The sequence below is a fragment of the Macrobrachium rosenbergii genome, chromosome 10 (assembly GCF_040412425.1).
Source record: "Macrobrachium rosenbergii isolate ZJJX-2024 chromosome 10, ASM4041242v1, whole genome shotgun sequence".
Lineage (NCBI taxonomy): Eukaryota > Metazoa > Arthropoda > Malacostraca > Decapoda > Palaemonidae > Macrobrachium > Macrobrachium rosenbergii.
In genome coordinates this window covers 20,126,248-20,146,031 of record NC_089750.1, presented here as the reverse complement: position 1 = coordinate 20,146,031, position 19,784 = coordinate 20,126,248, and the positions used below count along the sequence as shown (strand labels likewise).

The window sequence follows — 19,784 nt, the reverse complement described above, 5'->3', positions numbered from 1 at the left end:
AGCTAAAGCTATCAAGCCTGGATATCCAAAGCTTTTCTGAGATTTGTTGTGTATAATATAGACAACGAAAATACTGTCAACTCAAGACTTGCAACAGATGGTTTACAGTTACATGTGCCAAGATGCACTTCGAATGTTGGTTTTAATCTCTCTATAAATATGCAGCTCCACGATTGTACAGTGAGCTTCCATATAATGATAGGACTGAAAATGTCGACTTTCAAGAAAAAATAAACTCTAATTTTCCGAGTGTTATGTGGATTTGAAAAGTAGTATGGATTGATATATAGGTAATGAATGTGCGTTTCCTACAAATCGGTGGAATGGTCCGAATGAAAGCGGATAAGCCACTATAAGTAGGTAACCAGTCACCGTATTCCTCGATGTGCATCATAAACAGTCTCAATAGCCGTGTAAAACTAGTCGTACGCCTTGTAAGATAATCGCACGAAAACGTCTTATCCAATTTAAGACGATTGAATATATGACAGCGAGCTGTCATTGTACAGGTATGAAAGTAAAGCAATAAACAGTATTACAACTACGTGACAAAACTTCAAGGATATCCTCTCTGAAGTCAATGTTTTGATAAAGCCAACTCCATCTGTTAGTCGAGATAAGAATTACAATAGACTCAGAATATGGGAAATGGGACCTTAGTGTGTAACCTTTAAGTGAGTGTGATCAGTGCCTTAAACTTGCATTTACCACTTTCTAAAGTTCTGAGTAACTGTTAGTTGAAGTTACTGTTATTTTATTGTGATGTTTAGCAATTGAAATTTACATGCCACTTTAGTTTAGAGTGGCTGACAAGTTTTGAGGAGTCCAACGTAAATAAGGTCGAAGGTCATCAAGGTCGCGAGCCCACCAATGTGGAGATGTCCATACAAAAATGAAGTGGCGATTTTTATGAATTGAAAAGGCACTATTGTTGGTATGTAGGAGTTGTCTTCTTGAAACTGGGTTTGGCTTAACGAGAGCTGCTAGGCTATCCCAGTCAGGGCTAGTGATCCAGTTATCCTAGCCTTGCCTGACGTAGGATGTAGTCTAGTAGCCCAAGGATAGTTTATGGTATAAGGTGTTACTGTAGAGTAGCCGTAGACTAAGGGAAAGGATCCTTGTTGACCGGCGAAAGTTTTGTACATAAAAATTGAGAGGAGTACCCCAAGGCTGTCTTGTAGCCTAGCCTATATTAAGAAGACCTTAGCTAGTAGGCTAGAATAACTTCCCTCCACCTGGTAATTTGGGGACCTGTGGGGTGAAACTGGGGTTTCTGGATGCAAAAGACAAAGAGTAATGTAACATTGGTTAGCTCATGGACACATCCCAACTTGACCACCACAAACCTTACTAAATTAGAATGCTGAGTCCTACTTGACTGGACCCCAGCATAACTCACGGCACCATAAATTACAAAGTGAAATACAGGGCTGCATCCTAATCTAATTTTCCTTACCTTTATCTAATGTTGAATTCCCATTTCTCACCTCTAGCCTCACCACCCAAATTTAGAGCACAGTGGACTAGGCATATATGGCAGTGGATACAAAGATAGACCCCCTTATATAATATCACCTCCATCATTATTTGCCACAGTTCCAGGTGTTAAATGATAGTTGGGTAAAATTTTATAAGTTGCCAATAAGACTCCAGCCAGCCATTTTTGCATAAAAACTATTTTGGGTTTTTCATGCAAAAATGGCTAGGAAATGATAGAGCACTAAAAGAACCTAAAAATATTAACCTAACATAATATATGGTTGTTTACTGGTTACAATTTTGCTGTATTAGCTATGGAAGTGGGGTGGGGCCTGGTATTGTCTTACCTTATAAGTCGTAATTTAATTAATTTTTGATTTACCATTTGTGCATAGTGTTTATAGGGTTCAAAATAACTTTAATTAAGAACTCTTTTCAAAAATGTAGGTTACAATTTCATATCGTGCATTGGCAACTTATAAAATAATACTGATAGTTGTTTCTACAAGAATTAACAAGTAAAAAAATGCACCAAAGTTTCTTCAGTGCAGTAGAGTTTTCTGTACAGCGTATAATCAAGGCCACCAAAAATAGATCTATCTTTTTGTGGTCTTGGTATAATGCCCGGTGGTGGCCTGTCCTATATCATTGCCAGACGCACGATTATGGCTAAATTTAAACTTAAATAAAATAAAAACTACTGAGGCTAGAGGATTGCAATTTGGTATGTTTGATGACTGGAGGGTGGATGATCAACATACCAGTTTGCAGACTTCTAGCCTCAGTAGTTTTTAAGATATGAGGGCAGACAGAAAAAGTGCAGATGGACAGACAAAGCTGGCACAATAGTTTACAGAAAACTAAAAAAAACTGTCTTTTATATAGGAATTGGCTAGCCCTGTTTCTCAGCATGATCTGGAAGTAGGCTTTGAAGCTTGGTAACAAGGTGGCTAATTGGTGACTGGTGGGTGATTCAGGGCTTCAGCCAGCACTTTCTTTGGACCCCTTGGTGGATAGCTGTGTTTTGCACTCAGCATGACTGGAATGTTGAAGTCCAATTTTTCTGGATGTATTTTGTGTTTGTTTCCTTCATAGAGGAAAATGGTATTCAGGGTTAGGTCCTGTGGCCCAGACTTTTCATGTGAAGAGTAGCCTATGCTGTTCTCTTTTGTACAAGCCAGGAAGCAGAGTAAAGCCAAAAGATGTGTTTCTGTTTCTTCGGGGAAGATTGCCAAACACTTTATACTCCATCCTCATGGACTAATTCGCCTCTCACCCACCCCTTGTGCTCATTCTCCTCTGGTTGAGAGAATGACATTCTGGGTGAGCATGCTAAGTTCTTATCAGATGATGCCAAGTGTGCATGGTCCATCAACACCTACCCCTGCTTTATCAGTGGCTCATGGTATAACTACTTTGCTGAAATACTTGCAGATATGGCCATCATTGGGTATCCTAGGACTCTGTCTATTGCTATGTTCTTGGGCTTCTTAACTTTGGCTAAGGGGTCTTCAGTTCCTGCTGCTGTGGCTGCTTCTGCCAAGGAGCTTAATGCTGTTGAGCCTCGTGTGGTAGTTGTCTTGCCGTGGCTGATATCTTCTCTTCCTCTTCTTCTCAGCTTAATTCATATTTGAGGTTTCTGTTTTTAATCACCCTTTTCCAGATGTTTCTATCTTGTATCATCTGTTTGTCTGTTCCTTTGTCTCATGTCATCTCGAATGCAGTCTCTCCGTCTTCTCGTAGGCCTTCTTCTCCTTCGTGTTCTGAGCATTTCCATTTTCTTGATCTCTTGCAGCACATTACTCATAATCTCCCCTGCTCATCAGGTGCCCAGCCCATCTCAGTCTTGACTTGGCTTTCTTTGACGCTTCAAATGACTTTGTGTTGTTCCCACTCATCCATCTGAACATCTTCATTTCTTCCACTTGTAATTTATTTTATTTTATTTTCTTCAGTAGTATTGCTTCTAGCCTCTACAGTATGTCAGGCTGTTATACCACCTTATATAATATATCTTGCCTCTTCGGCCTAATTGGAAATCTCTTGTTGCAAAGAATGTGTGATACCTGCTTCCAGTTATCCCATCTGGCTTGAATTTGAAGGTTAATTTCTTATTTGTATCTCCCATAGCATTTATTATTAAATCCATATATTTAAACAATCTTATGATGTTCATTTTTCACATCTTCATTGCTGGTAATCATTTATCTGATTTTTCATATATTTCGTCTTTGACTTATCTTCATCCCTTTACTCTCTAATGCATATTTTCACCTGTCTAGGTTTCTCTGTAAATCCTGTCTAGTCTCTGCAATCATAACAGTGCCATCAATGTAGAACATACATAAAGGGGGCTCCTCTCTTACATTCTCAACCATTAGATCCAGTTTGATAATGAACAACGGGCTCTGGGATTGAGTGGCGGTCATTGCAGCCAAATTGCTCACACCCTCTTCAGAAGGATTCTTTGTTTGGACTAGTGTCCTCTTGAAGCCTTGAAATGTATTCATGAGTTCAAATGCCCTTCCCCAATAGGCTATTTGGTATTAGTAGTTGTAGATATTATGTCATAGTAAACTTGAAAGATGGCTATAGTGTGGCATTGGCATTACTAAAGTGTGATGGTTTTGATGGGAAATTGAGAAAATCTTCCCTATTTGGGTAATTTCACACACTTGCTTAAAACAGCAGGTGAAGTATGTAATTGGTAATAAGCAGAACTGCTAACATTTTTTTTGAAGATGATTTGTAATTTTGATGCTTGAAAGCTTGTGAGGCACTTAATATTTCAGATGCTATATCAGATCCAGATTCCAAGAAGTTAAGTGAAATGCTGATGGCTATTTTAGTAAGATATGTCCCTAGAAAGGTCATCAAATCCAGGACAAATGACCAGCCATGGTTTGATGGTATATGTAGATGAGCTTACCATGGCCAGCAGACCAAATTCAACACATGGAGACAAAATTGTTTACATGAAAATTACTCCATTTTTGTTGAATCTCACTCTGCTGCGAATAGAATTTACCATATAGCTGAGAGAATTTAGATTACTGTAATTCCTTAAAGAGGAAACTTGAAGGAATTACTCAGCCTCATCTGTGGTGGACCAAATTGACATCATCTGTGTTTGGGTCAGGCTCATATTCCATTCCACTACTACTAACAGATGATGGTAGATTGATTATTGGCCTTAAGGAAAAGGCTGAACTGCTTCATCAAGCTTTTGAAGCTAAGCAGTCAGCTGAAGATGTTCCTCTCCCCAATACTTGTTATCTTGAACTTGTTCTTACAAAATTTACAATTTGCTCTAGGGATGTTAAGGAAATTCTTGATAATCTTGTCAGCTGTGGTGGAGAATATCCTGATGGTTTCTTTACTTTGTTGTTTAAAAAGGTGTCTAGTGTGTTGTCTCCTAAGATTAGTAGATTCTATAGATTTTTACTGCAACGCAGTACAGTATCTTTGTAGATGAGCACAGTAACTGGAGGCCAATTTCTATTCTCCCAGTGCTCTCCAAAGTTGCAGAAAAACTTAATTTTAAGCCACTATACAAGTGTGGAATCTAAATTGATGTTAGCTGTGGTAGTCAATATGCATAGCCTATAGGAAGCAGTTAGGTACCTACGATGCTCTTTTAGATTTAACATGCCATTTGCAAAAGAATCTTGATAAGGGTTTTGAGTGTATAGTAATTCAAATAGATTTTATTGCTGCTTTCGATTTAATAAATCACATGGCACTTATCACTTGAGAATCTTGGTGTTGGTGGATATGTTTTATAGGCTTACTTCAAGATTTCCTTACAGGTAGGCAGCAGCGAGTTGCTGTTGATGGGCTGTTTAGCAAACCAAGACCTACGGTGTTTGGAGTTCCACAGGGTAGTGTTCTTGGTCCACTGTTATTTTTTAGTGTACAGTATACAAGTGATATGATTGTTGGCCTGGAAAACAAGATTGTTCAGTATGTTGATGATGCAGCATTTGTGGATGTAGTAAAGTTTCCACAAATGAGAAATGAAGCTGCCCTTTGTCTCAATTATGGTATAGAGTGGATTAGTGAATGGTTTAGTTGGTGTGGTATCTCCAGTAAAACTAAAACTATTTTACACCTGATCCCCCCTTCAGGTGGATGTGACTGCTGAATGAGTTTGAAGCTTTAACTATTCTTGGTGTACACAAGGCCTCATATATTTATAGCAGTGATAAAAGCAATGCAACCTGTTTTAGGTCATTATTATTATTATTATTATTATTATTATTATTATTATTATTTTATTTTATTTTATTATTATTATTATTATTATTATTTTTGTACATGAAACTTACCCGTCAGATATATACTTATCTATAGTCTCCGACGTTCCCGACAGAAATTCAAATTTCATGCACACGCGACAGGTAGGTCAGGTGATCTACCATACCCGCCGCTGGGTGGCGGGAATAGAACCATTCCCGTTTTCATGTCAGATTTTCTCTGTCGCTGGTTCCGCAACATCTGTTGTTGGTTCCTTCTGCTTTGATTTTCATTTTTCGCTTGCTGAGGATTATTTTGGACTGACCTTTGGTGACGTATTGGATCTTTGGCTTGGCATACGCTTTTGTGGACTGTTTTTGATTTTGGCTTTGGTATTTTCTTAAGAATGTCTGATCAGAGTGTTGCACCGTGTGTTTCGTGTGTGTGTGTAAGGTCTGATTGTAAGGTGAGACTACCAAAGCTTGGTAGATCCTCATTCTGTGTGTTCGAGGTGTAGGAGAATGAATGCTCTTTTGAGAACACGTGTGTTGAATGTGAGAATCTCACTGAACTGGAATGGAAGGCGTTAAACTCTTATGTACGCAAGTTGGAGAAGGACAGAGTTAGGAAGGCTTCTTCCAGAAGCGCTAGTAGGTCTCTTTCCAAGGAGGTAGATTTAGATCCTAACACTCTTCCAGATTCTCCTGTCACTCCAGTTGTTTCAGCTCCTTCACCCTTACGTCGAACCTGTGGATTAGTAAATCGGAGATGGCTGCTTTGAAGGCTTCGATCCGCAAGATGCAGTTGCAGGATGCGCGCTATGGAGGAAAAGAAAGTGATAAGTGATAGTGATTTGTGTAGTGTCCCCAGTGTAGTGGAGGGGGCGTCTGACCGGCTCCGCATTGCTCCTAGGCCTAGACCTCTTCCAAACTCCCAGACCCAGTGGAGGAGGAATGTCGACAGCCGCAAGGGGGATGAAGAGCGCTCCCAACGGTCAGGCGTCCCTTCGGCAGCGCCTGTTGACGCGTCCCAGGCTGCCTTAGATCGCCGTAGAAAAGGGATCTTAAAGAAGTGTTTCTCTTCTTCTGCTTCTTCGTCTCCTAAACGTGGTTGGAGTTCGGCTGAGGAGTCGCGTCCTTTGAAGAGGACTTGGAAGGCTCCTAGAGGAGACGCCTGGATTCTAGCCCTGAGCGCTTCCCTGAAGGCTCTCCTGTTTCAAGAAGAGAACTCAAGATCTTCCTCCTCTTCTTCTGGTGTTCAGGAGTCCACCAAGCAGATCCTGGTAGGCCTCCAGGCTCAACTCGCTGCTCTTGCTGGCTCTTTATCAAAGAGCTCCTCTCGTCGGAAGGATGCCTCTCTTCCGATTAAGTCCTCCAAGAGACTCTCTTCTCCCAGCAAGTCGTCTTCTAGGAAGCGTCCTTCTCCTGTTAAGCGCCCCTCCAGCAGCAGGCGCTCCTCTCCTTCCAGGCTCTCCTCTCCTGGTAGGCGCTCCTCTCCTTGCAGGCGCTCCTCTCCGTCCAGGCGCTCCTCTCCTTGTAGGCGCTCCTCTCCTGATAGGCGCTCTTCTCCTGGTAGGCGCTCCTCTCCTGATAGGCGCTCTTCTCCTGGTAGGCGCTCCTCTCCTGGTAGGCGCCTCTCTCCTCGGCGCTCTTAGGTCTCGAATAGCGCCTCTCCCAGGCGCTCGCGCCATCGTCGTCGTCGGTCTTCTCCTGTTGGAGATACTTTCTCCTCAGTCAGACGCCCTGCTCGTTCGCCTCGTAGAAGTTCCTCTCCAGCCTCCCTTTCGTCTGTTAGGCGCCCCTCTCCCAGCAAGGGCTCCTCTTCGGTTCGAGCTGCTTCTTCTGTCAGGCGCCAGTCAGCTTATAGGCGCTTCTCTCCGGATCATCGTTCTCCAGTGGACAAAGGCTCTTCTCCTTCTAGGCGCTCTTCTTCTGATAAATGCCCTGCTACTTCTAGACGTTCTCCTCCTCCTTCTGGCCTGGAGGCGTTATCGGAGGACGAATCTCCTAAGGACATCACAATTTCTGATTACAAGAGGTTGACAGCTCTACTAGTCCAGGAGTATGGAGATTCCCTCAAGCCTGCTTCTCCTCCTTCCCCTGGTTCTATGCTCTCGAGCACCAAGGCTTCGAAATCTTCCTCTCTTGTTAAAATGCGTCCTACGATCTCCATGAAGAAAGCTCTTAAAGGTTTCGGAGAGTGGCTCTCCTCAAAGAAGGATGCAGGCAAGACTGTCTTCTCTTTGCCTCCCTCTAGGCTTTCGGGAAGAGCAGGAATGTGGTACGAGACTAGGGAGCCTATGGGATTAGCTCTCCCCTCTTCTGCTGGCTCAGATTTTTCCTCGCTGGTAGATTCTTCCAGAAGACTCTCCCTTAATTCGGCCAAGGCTTCTTGGGGACTGTGTGAACTGGACCATTTCCTCAAGGGCCTTTTCCGAGTGCTGGAAGTGTTCAACTTCATGGACTGGTCTCTTGGGGCCTTAGCCAAGAGAAGTCTTCAAGAGGATTCAGTCAGTATGGAGGACCTCAGCAGTGTGTTGTCTTGCCTGGACAAAGCTGTTAAGGACGGCTCGATGGAGATCGCTTCCCTGTTCGGCACTGGCCTGCTTAAGAAGAGGTCAGTCTTCAGCGCTTTCCTCTCTAAATCGGTCTCTCCTTCCCAGAGGTCTTCCCTCTTGTACGCTCCTCTTTCTAGCCATCTTTTCCCACAAGAAACTGTAAAGGAAGTCTCTCGTTCTTTGTCGGAGAAGGCTTCTCAAGACCTTCTAGCTCAGTCGTCGAAGAGGATGAGACCTGCTGCGCCTATTGCTAAGAAGGAGAAGCCCCCTTTCAGGAGCCCTTTCGTTCATCCAGGTCTATTAGGGAGGCGTAGACCTGAGAGAAGATCCAGGCCTTCAGGACTCCCTTCCAGGAAGTCCAAGTGAAAATCAAGTCCTCCAGACTCCAGTAGGTGCCAGACTTCTCAAGTTCGCCGAAGCCTGGGCACAAAAGGGAGCGGACGAATGGTCCCTCTCTGTTTTGAGGAAGGGGTACCTCATTCCCTTCTTTTCGGAAACCTCCTTGACTACAACTCCGAGGAGTTATCGGCGAGATACAAGGATCCTGTGCGGAGGCAAGCCCTTCTTCTAGCCGTCGATCAAATGCTAGAAAAGTCTGCCATAGAACCGGTGCAAGATCTTCACTCCCCGGGATTTTACAACCGTCTTTTTCTTGTTCCAAAATCCTCGGGAGGGTGGAGACCGGTCTTGGGCGTGAGCTCCTGAACTCTTTCGTCAGAAAGAAGAAGTTCTCTATGGAGACGACGTCTTCAGTTCTGTCGTCTCTTCGTCAAGGAGATTGGATGGTGTCCCTGGACCTTCAGGATGCTTACTTCCACGTTCCCATCCATCCCTCCTCCAGGAAGTTCCTAAGGTTCATGGTAGACGGCAGAACCTTTCAGTTCAGGGCTCTTTGCTTCGGACTCTCCACAGCTCCCCAAGTGTTCACGACCATTCTCAGGAATGTGGCTCACTGGTTGCACTTGGAGGGAGTGAGGATTTCCTTGTATCTCGACGATTGGCTAATTCGGTCCAGTTCAAAGAACCGTTGTCTGGAGGACCTTTCTCGGACTTTAAACCTGGTCCAATCTCTAGGACTTCTTGTGAACCTCGAGAAGTCTCAGATGATTCCTCAGCAGGAAATTGTCTACCTGGGGATTCGATGGATTCTCGGGGTTTTCGAGCGTTTCCTCCCTGGAAAGAAGGGAACGCTGCCTTCAAAAGGTGACAGACTTTCTGGAGAAAGACAGTTGTTCGCGAGGAATGGATGAGTCTGCTGGGGACCATTTCCTCGCTGGAACAGTTCGTTTCTCTGGGAAGGCTTCACCTCAGACCTCTTCAGTTCTTCCTGAAAGAATCTTGGGATCGGAAGTCCCAAGACTTGTCGGATTCCTTCCAAATATCATCTCTGGTAAAGGAACAGCTCCGTTGGTGGTTAGACCCAAAGAAGCTGGGTCTAGGAATTCCTCTACAACCGCCGAGCCCTCGCCTAGTGTTGTTCTCAGACGCGTCGGAGTCGGGTTGGGGAGCGACACTAGGCTCGGAAGAAGTGTCAGGTACCTGGGACACGGATCAGAAGGCCTGGCACATCAATATGAAAGAGCTGGTAGCCATTCACCTAGCTCTTTCCAGATTCGAACTTCTGGTCAAGGGATCAGTAGTTCTAGTCAACTCCGACAACACCACAGCCCTGGCTTATATCAGGAAGCAAGGAGGGACACATTCCTTCTCCCTGTACATTGCAGCAAGGAACCTTCTGTTGTGGGCGGGGGAGAGAAACATCGTTCTCCTCACCAGATTTGTTCAGGGAGAAAGGAATGTGAGGGCGGATCTGCTCAGCAGAAAAGATCAAGTTCTTCCCACGGAGTGGTCCCTTCATCAGGAGGTTTGCGAAAGGCTATGGTTCCTGTGGGGGAGACCTCATATAGACCTCTTCGCAACCCATTGGAACAAGAGGTTGGAGAACTACTGCTCCCCAATCTCGGACCCCAGAGCAGTAGCTATAGACGGCCTTCTCCTAGATTGGAACGGTCTAGACGGCTACGCTTTTCCCCCGTTCAAGATAATAGGGGAGGTAATCAGGAAGTTCAGTTCGTCAAAGGGCACCAAGCTCACCCTGATCGCTCCCTTTTGGCCATCCAGAGACTGGTTCACAGAGGTACTGGAATGGATGATAGATTTTCCCAGGTCGCTCCCTCTCAGGAGCGATCTTCTCAAACAGCCCCACTTCGACAGATTTCACAAGAATCTTCCCGCTCTAAACCTAACTGCCTTCAGACTGTCGAAGGACTGGTTAGAGCGAAGGGATTTTCGCACAAGGCTGCTAAGGCTATCGCCAGAGCTAGAAGATCTTCTACCTTGCGCCTCTACCAGTCGAAGTGGGAAGTCTTTCGGAGATGGTGCCGATCTAAGAAAGTTTCCTCTTCCAGTACCTCTGTAATGGAGATTATGGATTTCCTTCTCTACCTAAGGGAGCAATGTAACCTGGCGGTTTCCACCATAAAGGGGTATAGGAGCATGCTGTCTTCAGTCTTTAGACACAGAGGTCTGAACATCTCGGATAATAAAGACCTTCACGACCTTATAAGGTCTTTTGAAACTTCTAAAAATAAGTCCCCTAGACCTCCCAGCTGGAATTTGGACGTGGTCCTAAAGTTTTTAATGTCTAACAAGTTTGAGCCTCCTCGATCTGCCTCGTTCAGGGATTTGACCAGAAAATCGCTGTTTCTTTTCGCTCTTGCTTCTGCCAAAAGAGTGAGCGAATTACAAGCTTTGGAAGGTTCTGTAGGCTTTAAGAAGGACTCTGCAATCTGCTCCTTTCAGCCTCTCTTCTTAGCAAAGAATGAGAACCCTTCAAAACCTTGGCCTAGGAGTTTTGAGGTCAAAGGACTCTCCGATCTTTCAGGACAGGAGCTGGAACACACACTCTGTCCAGTAAGAAGTCTTAAACATTATTTGGAGAGAAAGAAACAGCTCAGAGGCAACACCGAAAGTCTTTGGTGTTCTGTCAAGGATCCTTCAAGAGCAATTTCCAAGAATGCCCAGGCTTTCTTCATTAAGGATATTATAAAAGAGGCTCATCTTTCATGTAAAGAAGAACATTTTCAGCTCCTAAGAGTTAATGCTCATGAGGTGAGAGCAATAGCTACTTCTCTAGCTTTCCACAAGTCTTGGTCCCTCCAGTCTATTGTGGACTCTACATACTGGAGATGTAACTCAGTGTTTGCTTCTCATTATTTGAGAGATGTTCGTGTGACATATGAGAAGTGCTTCTCTCTAGGAGCTTACGTATCCATGGATTCGGTGCTGGGTCAAGGAGCTGAAGCTAATCCTATTTAATTTAGTGTTATTTTTAATTGTTTGTTGTGTTTTTTATGGTCGGTTGAAAAGAGTGTTGCAGGTCTCTCTCTCTTTTTCATCTCGTATTACTAACAAGGTTAGGCTTGGTCAGGTGGTCGGTTTTGGTTGTTAGCTCCTTGTATTTTTATTACCTAGCTCTGTCATGTAAGAGGGATAGCCCCCATTGATATGATTCAGGTAGAGGGCTCTGTCTTGTAAGTGGGTTAATCCCCATTGACACGATCCATAACAGGCTCTGTCATGTAAGTGGGTTTTATCCCCATTGATATGATCCAGAAGGGCTGTCAGTCTTAGGTCACTTCCTCGCTGAAGCTCTTGAGGCATAGACTCATAGACAGTATCCATGAAGTCTTCTGCCCAATCAGGTAAGAACCATGGTTTTTGTTTATTCCTACAACATATGTTGTTTTCCCGTTTTTTAGTTCTTAGCTGTCTCTTGCCCTCCTCCAAGGGTGCCAATCAGCTAAGTATATATCTGACGGGTAAGTTTCATGTACAAAAATGATATTTTTATGATAAAATAAAGTTTTGTACATACTTACCCGCAGATATATCTGATTACGGCCCCCAGCCTCCCCTCAGGAGACAGGTGGAAGAGAAAATCTGACATGAAAACGGGAATGGTTCCTATTCCGCCACCCAGCGGCGGGTATGGTAGATCACCTGACCTACCTGTCGCGTGTGCCGCGAAATTTGAATTTCTGTCGGGAACGTCGGAGACTATAGCTAAGTATATATCTGCCGGGTAAGTATGTACAAAACTTTATTTTATCATAAAAATATCATTATTATTATTATTATTATTATTATTATTATTATTATTATTATTATTATTATTATTATTATTATTATTATTATTATTCAGAAGATGAACCTTATTTATATGGAACAAACTCACAGGGGCCATTGACTTGAAATTGAAGCTTCCAAAGAATTTGGTTTTCATTTGAAAGAAGCAACAGAAGGTAATGGGTAATACAGAAAGAGGATATCAGTGATTACAAAAATAGATAAATTAACAAATAAATAAATAAAAATGTAAATAAGATTTTAAAATATAAGTTGGTTGTATTAGGGTAACAGTGCATTGCATCTACATTGAACTTCTGAAGTTCCAATTGCCCCACATCCACAGGGAGGCTGTTCCACAAACTAACAGTGTGAGGAATAAAGGACCTCTGGAACCAAGAAGTTTGACAGCGAGGCACATTTACCACACACCGCTGCTGCTGTTCAGCAAATCTGGTTACTCTTGGCAGGAAAAGGGGATCAGGGATCAATTGTGAAAGTGAAAGATCTCTGTTGAAATACAATTTATGAAAAAGTGACAAACGAGACCATCCGTCAATGGTCCAAGTATACTAATATTAGGCAGCAGAAACCTATCACCACGAATGACTATCTAAACGAGACAGATCTTTGGCAGAAGCAGACATCCATCCACATCAGAGAACAGTACTCTAGTGAAGGAAGGACAAATGACCTAAAACAGGTTGCATTGGTTCTATCAGTAGAGGCCTTACAAACAACACCTATACCTTTCATGCAGCATTTGCTGAATCTTTCAGTAGATGTTTCTCAAAAGTAAGATGAATCAGAAGTTACTCCTAGCATAGTTAAAGCTTCAGACTCATTCAGCAAAGTCCCATCCACCTGAAGGGGAGGATGGGGTGGAAAATCTGTATGAGATCTGTTAATCAATAGTGTTTTCATTTTACTGGAGTTCAGCCTCATACCCGAAAAACTGCACCTTTCACTAATCCAGTTCATGTCCCGAGTGAGGCTGAGGGCAGCTTCATTTCTCACAAGTGGAGACTACTACACCCACAAGTATTGCATCATTGGCATACTGAACAATCCTGTTTTCCAGGCCAACAATCATGTCACTTGCATACACTACAAACAACAGTGGACCAAGAACACTACCCTGTGGAACTCCAGACACAATAGGTCTCTGTTCACTAAAGATTCCATCAACAGCAACTCTCTGCTGTATACCTGTAAGGAGATCTTGAAGTAATCCTAAAACATATCCACCAACTCCAAGATTCTGAAATTATAAATAAGTGCCTTGTGGTTTACTGAACTGAAAGCAGCACTAAAATCTGTTTGAATTACTCTACACTCAAAACCCTCATCAAGGTTCTCTTGCAAATGGCATTCAAGTCTAAAAGAGCATCACTGGTACCTAGCTGCTTCCTATATGCATATTTACTATCAGCTAATAATCCTTTAGATTTCACATACTTATACAGTGGGTTAGAAATAAATTGTCAGTAATTTTGGAGAGCATAGGGAGAAAGAAACTGGCCTGTAGTTACTGGAGTCTACAGATATGCCATACTTTAGAACAATCACTGTATTACTAATCTTGTGTTCATCCACAAAGATACTATGTCAGCATGAAAATCTATAGGATCTACTAATCTTTGGAGACAACACTAGAAACTTTTGTAAAGAACAAAGGAAAGATTGCTTAGCTTCAAAAGCTCGATGAAGCAATTCAGCCTTTTCTTTAAGGCAAGTAACCAGTTTACTATCATCTATTAGTAGTGGTGGAATGGAAGATGAGCTTGATCCAAAGATGGATGATGCCAATTTAATCCACCACAGATGAGGCTGAGTAATTCATTCAAGTTTCCTCTTTAAGGAATTATTGTAATTTCTCTCGGTTGTATGGTAAGTTCTATTCAAAGCATGGTGAGGCTCAACAAAAATGGTATAATTTTCATTTGAACGATTCCGTCTCCATTTGTTGAATTTGGTCTGTTTGTCATGGTAAGCTCATTTACATGTATCATCAAACCACGGCTGGTCATTTGTCCTGGATTTGAAGGGACATACCTTATTAAAATAGCCATCAGCATTTCATAACTTCTTCTTGGGATTAAGAACTGCTATAGCATCTGAAATATTAATTGCCTGACAAGCTTCAACAATGTGGTCCCAATTGGTTCGAGATTTCAGCCAGACTGTTTTTCCAGTGGTGGTATTAGGAATAAATTGATTGACAGATATGTCCATCTCAATGGTGCAACGATCAGAAGTGCCTATATATTTGCAGACCTTGGACTTTACAATAGCTGGAACATCTTGAATATGAGGTCTAATCTATTATCAGAAACATGTATGGGTTCCTCAATTAGCTGGACAGAATCAGAGGATACACAGAACTCAAGAGCAGACTGGCCATGTACTAACGGAATTTGAATTTAGCCACTTGCTGTGCTCTGCATTACAGTCTCCTTAAACAATGAGTGAAGCTTTAGAATCCTGTGACTGAGCCATACTAATCCTTTCCAAGAGACAGTCATATCCTATATAGAATTGTCGATATTTGATTGTGGTAAACAGCAGATATGTAAACATTGTAGAATTTACTGAAAATTTAAGACAGAGAATTTCTTGGCAACTACACTCCAAATTTTTCTGACAATAAATAGGTTGTCCAGACTTAGTGTATACTGTACAGCCATACCTTGAGCACGTGGGATGTTACGAGGATATATAAAGTATAGTACTGAATATATAAAGTCAAGGCCATCAGACCCTGGTATTAAAAACTTGGCCTTTGACTTGTTACTATAGATAAAAACATGCCTTAACTCTGGAGATCAAGAAAATCTGACCTTAAGTCTTGAATATTTGAGTAAAGCACTTTTCAGCTTTTCATATTGTAGTGAGTACTGTAGTAGGCCCAGGGTTCAGCTCAATGTCTCCTGAACCAAGTAAAATTAACAACATAATATTAGTGGCAAAACTAATAAAAAGTTTTATACAAGTGACTTCCCAAGTAATTACATAGCTAACGTTTCCGATATAAAAAGCTAAAATTTGAAACTAGTGATAGCGATTCTTTTGTTTTGGTGTAGGTGACTAACCCCACCCACTTTCTGGGAAGAAGAGGGACAACTGAGCAAATGGCTTAAATTTGTTTCTGCCAGCTTACGACATAGGTTGTGAGCAGCAGCTGAATTTGGAACTCAGTACTTTGCTGGTTTTCTGGTTTATCTTGATCGATGAAGTATTTTTGTTTTCAGTAGCCTTTTGGCAAATAGATAGATAGGGTTTTTGATCAAAACTTTGGAATTTTATGGATTTGACTTCTTGATTGTGACTTTGTACTTTATTCTTGACTTTAGTGACGATGTCAGACACAAGTACTACTAGTACTTGATATTGTAGCAGAGGCTGTAATATGAGATTAACCTCTGCTAAGTATAATTCTCATACTTTGTGCGTGACTTGCAGGGGTCAGGTTTGTTCAATAGATAAACCATGTACTGAGTGTGAGGGTTAGGATCCAAAACAGTGGAAGACTTTGAGTTCTCATCTATTAAAGCTAGAGAGGGATAGAAAGAGAAAAGCGACCATTAAGTATGACAAGGCTGTAACTAGTCAGGAATCTGCTAGGTCTTCTATGGATGTACCTATTGTATCTTTACCTGTAATTTCTCCCTTTACCACCTCTTCAGTTGTACCCCCTGATCCTTTACCCAGCTCTCCCACTCCTGACCCCAATGCCATTGCCAGTCTGGAGTCTTAAATTCAATCGTAAGTTCTAATTACAGTACTAGTGAACACAGTAGCTAGTAATTATGTCAGATTCTAGTGCATTGAGTATTAGGTATTGTAGCAGAGGTTGCAGTACAGGCAGTCCCGGTTTACTGACGGTTCCGACTACGACATTCCGAGGTTACGGCGCTTTTCAAATATATTCATCAGAAATTATTTCAGGCTTACGACGCATGTTCGGGGCTCTGAACATCGTCAGCTGCCGATCCGACGGAAGAAATATGGCCCCAAAACGGCAGAATAATCATAATTTGAAGGTTTTTGCTGTATGTAAAACTCAATAATAATGCAGTTTACGTCGTTTTCAATGCACCCAGAGCATTAAAAGTAAGGTTTTCTTATGATTTTTGACGATTTTCGACGATTTTCCGGCTTCTTTTTTTCGGTTACTGACCTGGTCGCAAGAACGGAACCCCGTCAGTAAACCGGGGACCAAAGTACTTGTTTGACCAAGGCATGTTACGATTCACACACTTTGTGTACGACATGCAGAGAACAAATTTATTCAGTTGACTTGACTTGTGAGGAATGCTGTGAATGTGATGAAAGAAAGTGGAAGACATAAACTTCTCACTTAGCAAAATTAGAAAGGGATCGTAAGAGAAAAGCAGCTGCTAGAGCTAAGGTTAAATTAGCTACTCTAGACGTGACTCAGGAATCTAGTGAGGTTAATATTCCTTCTCTCCCTTCCTGAACGTTTTTCTCAATCAGTAGCTACCAGACCATCATCTGTGTCCAGCAAGAGGACTAGTTCTTCAGCCAATAGGGAACCTTCTTGTGATAGTTCACGTTCATCTTTCAAGTGCCTGTCTGGGATTGAGGACTCTTCTTTAGCAACTGAGTGCTCTTTAGTGGCCGAGCGCCCATTGACTGCCGAGCGCCCAGTATAGACAGAGCGTTCAGAAGATAAGAAGCGCCTACTAATGCACCCGCATAGCTTGGTGCCAGAGAACCTTTCAGCGCCAACTCACTCTCCTTCGGTAAAGCGCCAGGATTGTTTGATGCCCGCTCCAGTTTTCTTCACCTACTCATTCAATTACTGATTCATCTACTCCCAGATTGGACCCTTCCATGGCACCACTGCAGAAGCAGTTATATAGACAGTATTTTGGGTATTCTTAAGAGTCGACTTCTGCTTCAGTAGCTCCTGAAGATCCCTCACTGTCCCCGGTCTCATCGGAGGAGGAAGATTTAGGACAGGACTCCACCCCATTGGCTTATGCTGCCTTAATGAATTATTTACTGGAGAATTTTTCAGATTTTTTTGCTCCGGCAGCCCCTTCTTCTCCAGCTTCCTCATTTATGATGAGTGACTTACCCGGGGAATCGTCGAGACTTCCCAAAGTGGTTCCATCTTCTTCATCTAAGAAGGCTATGAGAGAAGTGGATCTCTGGCTCTTGGAGAAAAGACGCCAGGGCAAGGCATGGTTTAGTATTCCGCTTTTCTGTCTTTCGGCCAGGAGATATAGGTCATATGCGACTGGAGAGGCCCCCTCCCTGGAGTGGCTGCCTCCTCCCAGGGGGACTTCTCTGGCCTCATTGATTCGGCCCGTAGGTCGGCTTTTGCTTTGGCAAAGGCCATGTTCTCTGTGTTGGAGATTGATCATTTGCTCAAGAACATGTTCAAGGTGTTTGAAGTGTTTAGTTTTCTAGATTGGGCCGTAGGTGCCATGGCAAAGAAGATCAGAGATTCTGATCTGCCTCAGGATATTGCTGCTGACTGGAGGAGTGTTCACTCCTGTGCTGATAAAGCAATTCAAGATGGTTCTTTTTTTTTTTTTAAGATTTTCTCCCTTTATGCTGTTGGGGTTTTGAAGAAGAGGAAACTCTGGATTTTATTTGTATCTAGGGGTGTCACTCCATCGCATAAATCGGCTCTCCTCTTCTCGTCCTTGGATAATACACACCTTTTCCCGCAAGCAACAGTAGAAGAAGTGGCTTCTTACCTTCATAAGAAGTCTACACAAGACCTTGTCTCGCAATCTGTGAGGCATCCGAGTCATTTTCTCCTCTTCAGCCCCAACCCTTTTGAGGAGGCAGACAGAGAGCACAATCAAGACTGCGGACTACTGTAAGTTTTGCCCCGCGTGCGGCCAAGAGACCCTCCACCAGACCTACGACCCGCAAGTGAGTCTTCAGTCCTTCATGCAACCATGGGAGCCAGACTCCAACTTTTTTGGGGAAGTTGGAGAATGAGAGGAGCAGATCAATGGGTGATAGAAGTATTAGGGGAAGGGTATTCTATCCCCTTCAAAGAGAAACCTCCCTTATCCAGCTCTCCCGTCAAATTGACGGCATACTCCATAGGATCAACAAAGTATTTAGCCCTCTCGGAAGAAGTGTCGTCTCTTCTCAAGAAGAAGGCAGTAGAAGTGGTGGAGAACACTGAGTCCAGGGGTTTTTACAACAGGCTTTTTGTAGTACCAAAAGCTATGTGAGGATGGAGACTGCTACTTAATGTGAGCTCTCTGAAAGTTTACGTAGAGAAAACGAAGTTTCATTTGGAAACAGTCCACTCTGACCTATCATCCATTCGTAGAGGGGACTGGATGATATCTCTTGATATGAAAGACGCTTACTTCCACATTCCCATCCATCAAGACTCAAGGAAGTACCTGAGATTTGTTCATGGAAATCAAGTTTTCCAGTTTCGAGTGCGATGTTTTAGCTTGTCAACAGCACCACAGGTGTTCACCCAAGTTCTTGCCACATTGGCCACTTGGCTTCACTTCCTGGGAGTGAACATTTCCCTATACCTGTATTTGGATGATTGGTTAATACGCTCGCCTACAAGAGAGAGATGCATGGAGGACCTTCAAAGGACATTGCTTTTGACTCAGGATCTAGGTTTGCTGTTGAACCTTCAAAAATCCCAACTGACTCCTTCTCAACAGATTCTATATTTGGGAATGAAGATCGACTCTCAGAATGTTCAGGCTTCTCCCTCCCCCAAAAGGATAGAAACCTACCTCAAGAAAGTCAACCTTTTCCTTTCCTTCAGAAGTGTTCAGCCACTCACTGGATGAGTCTCCTGGGCACTATCGTCGATTGAACAGTCTGTGAGGTTGGGAAGGCTGCATATGAGACCTTCAGTTCTTTTTAAGAGTCAGTTGGGATCGCAGGATAAATCAGGACTTATGCATTTTCCCAATAACGCAAGAGATAAAGGAGGACCTGTGCTGGTGGAACAACGCAAGCAGACTTTCGGTAATGAACCCCGATCCAGACTTCTTCTCCGACGCATCGGACATAGGTTGGGGAGCCTCCTGGAGGGAAAGGAAGTTTCAGGAGTTAGGTCCCAGAAAGAGAAGGCTTTGCATATAAACATCAAAAAACTGAAAGTCATCCATTTGGGACTGCAACATTTCACAAGGGAAGTATGTGACAAAGTAATTATGGTGCATGCAGACAACACAACAGCCTTAGCTTTTGTAAGACTCCAAGGGGGGACTCTCATTCTCCCTTTGCGAGACTGCCAGGAGTCTCTTTCTTTGGGCAGAGCAGAACCGAACCCAGCTGTTAACTCGGTTCATTCAGGGGAAGTGCAACGTATTGGCAGATGAACTCAGTCATCATAAACAAATTCTCCCGACAGAGT

At 42.9% G+C, this 19,784-nt stretch overlaps 1 protein-coding gene across 9 annotated transcripts in view; it reads left to right on the top strand.

Annotated features, from left to right (window-relative positions):
* The first annotated feature begins 363 nt into the window (after nt 1-363).
* LOC136842537 (uncharacterized) overlaps nt 364-19,784 on the top strand; it is a 122,909-nt gene continuing 103,488 nt past the window's right edge. For 4 of the 9 annotated variants that reach the window (XR_010854258.1, XR_010854259.1, XM_067109963.1 and 1 more), the window contains exon 1: nt 610-934. The gene's annotated coding sequence lies outside the window, so the exon portion shown is untranslated. Of the gene's footprint in view, nt 510-573; nt 935-19,784 lie in introns of those variants that run through there. The other 5 variants (XM_067109965.1, XM_067109962.1, XR_010854260.1 and 2 more) reach the window with 4 other exon arrangements.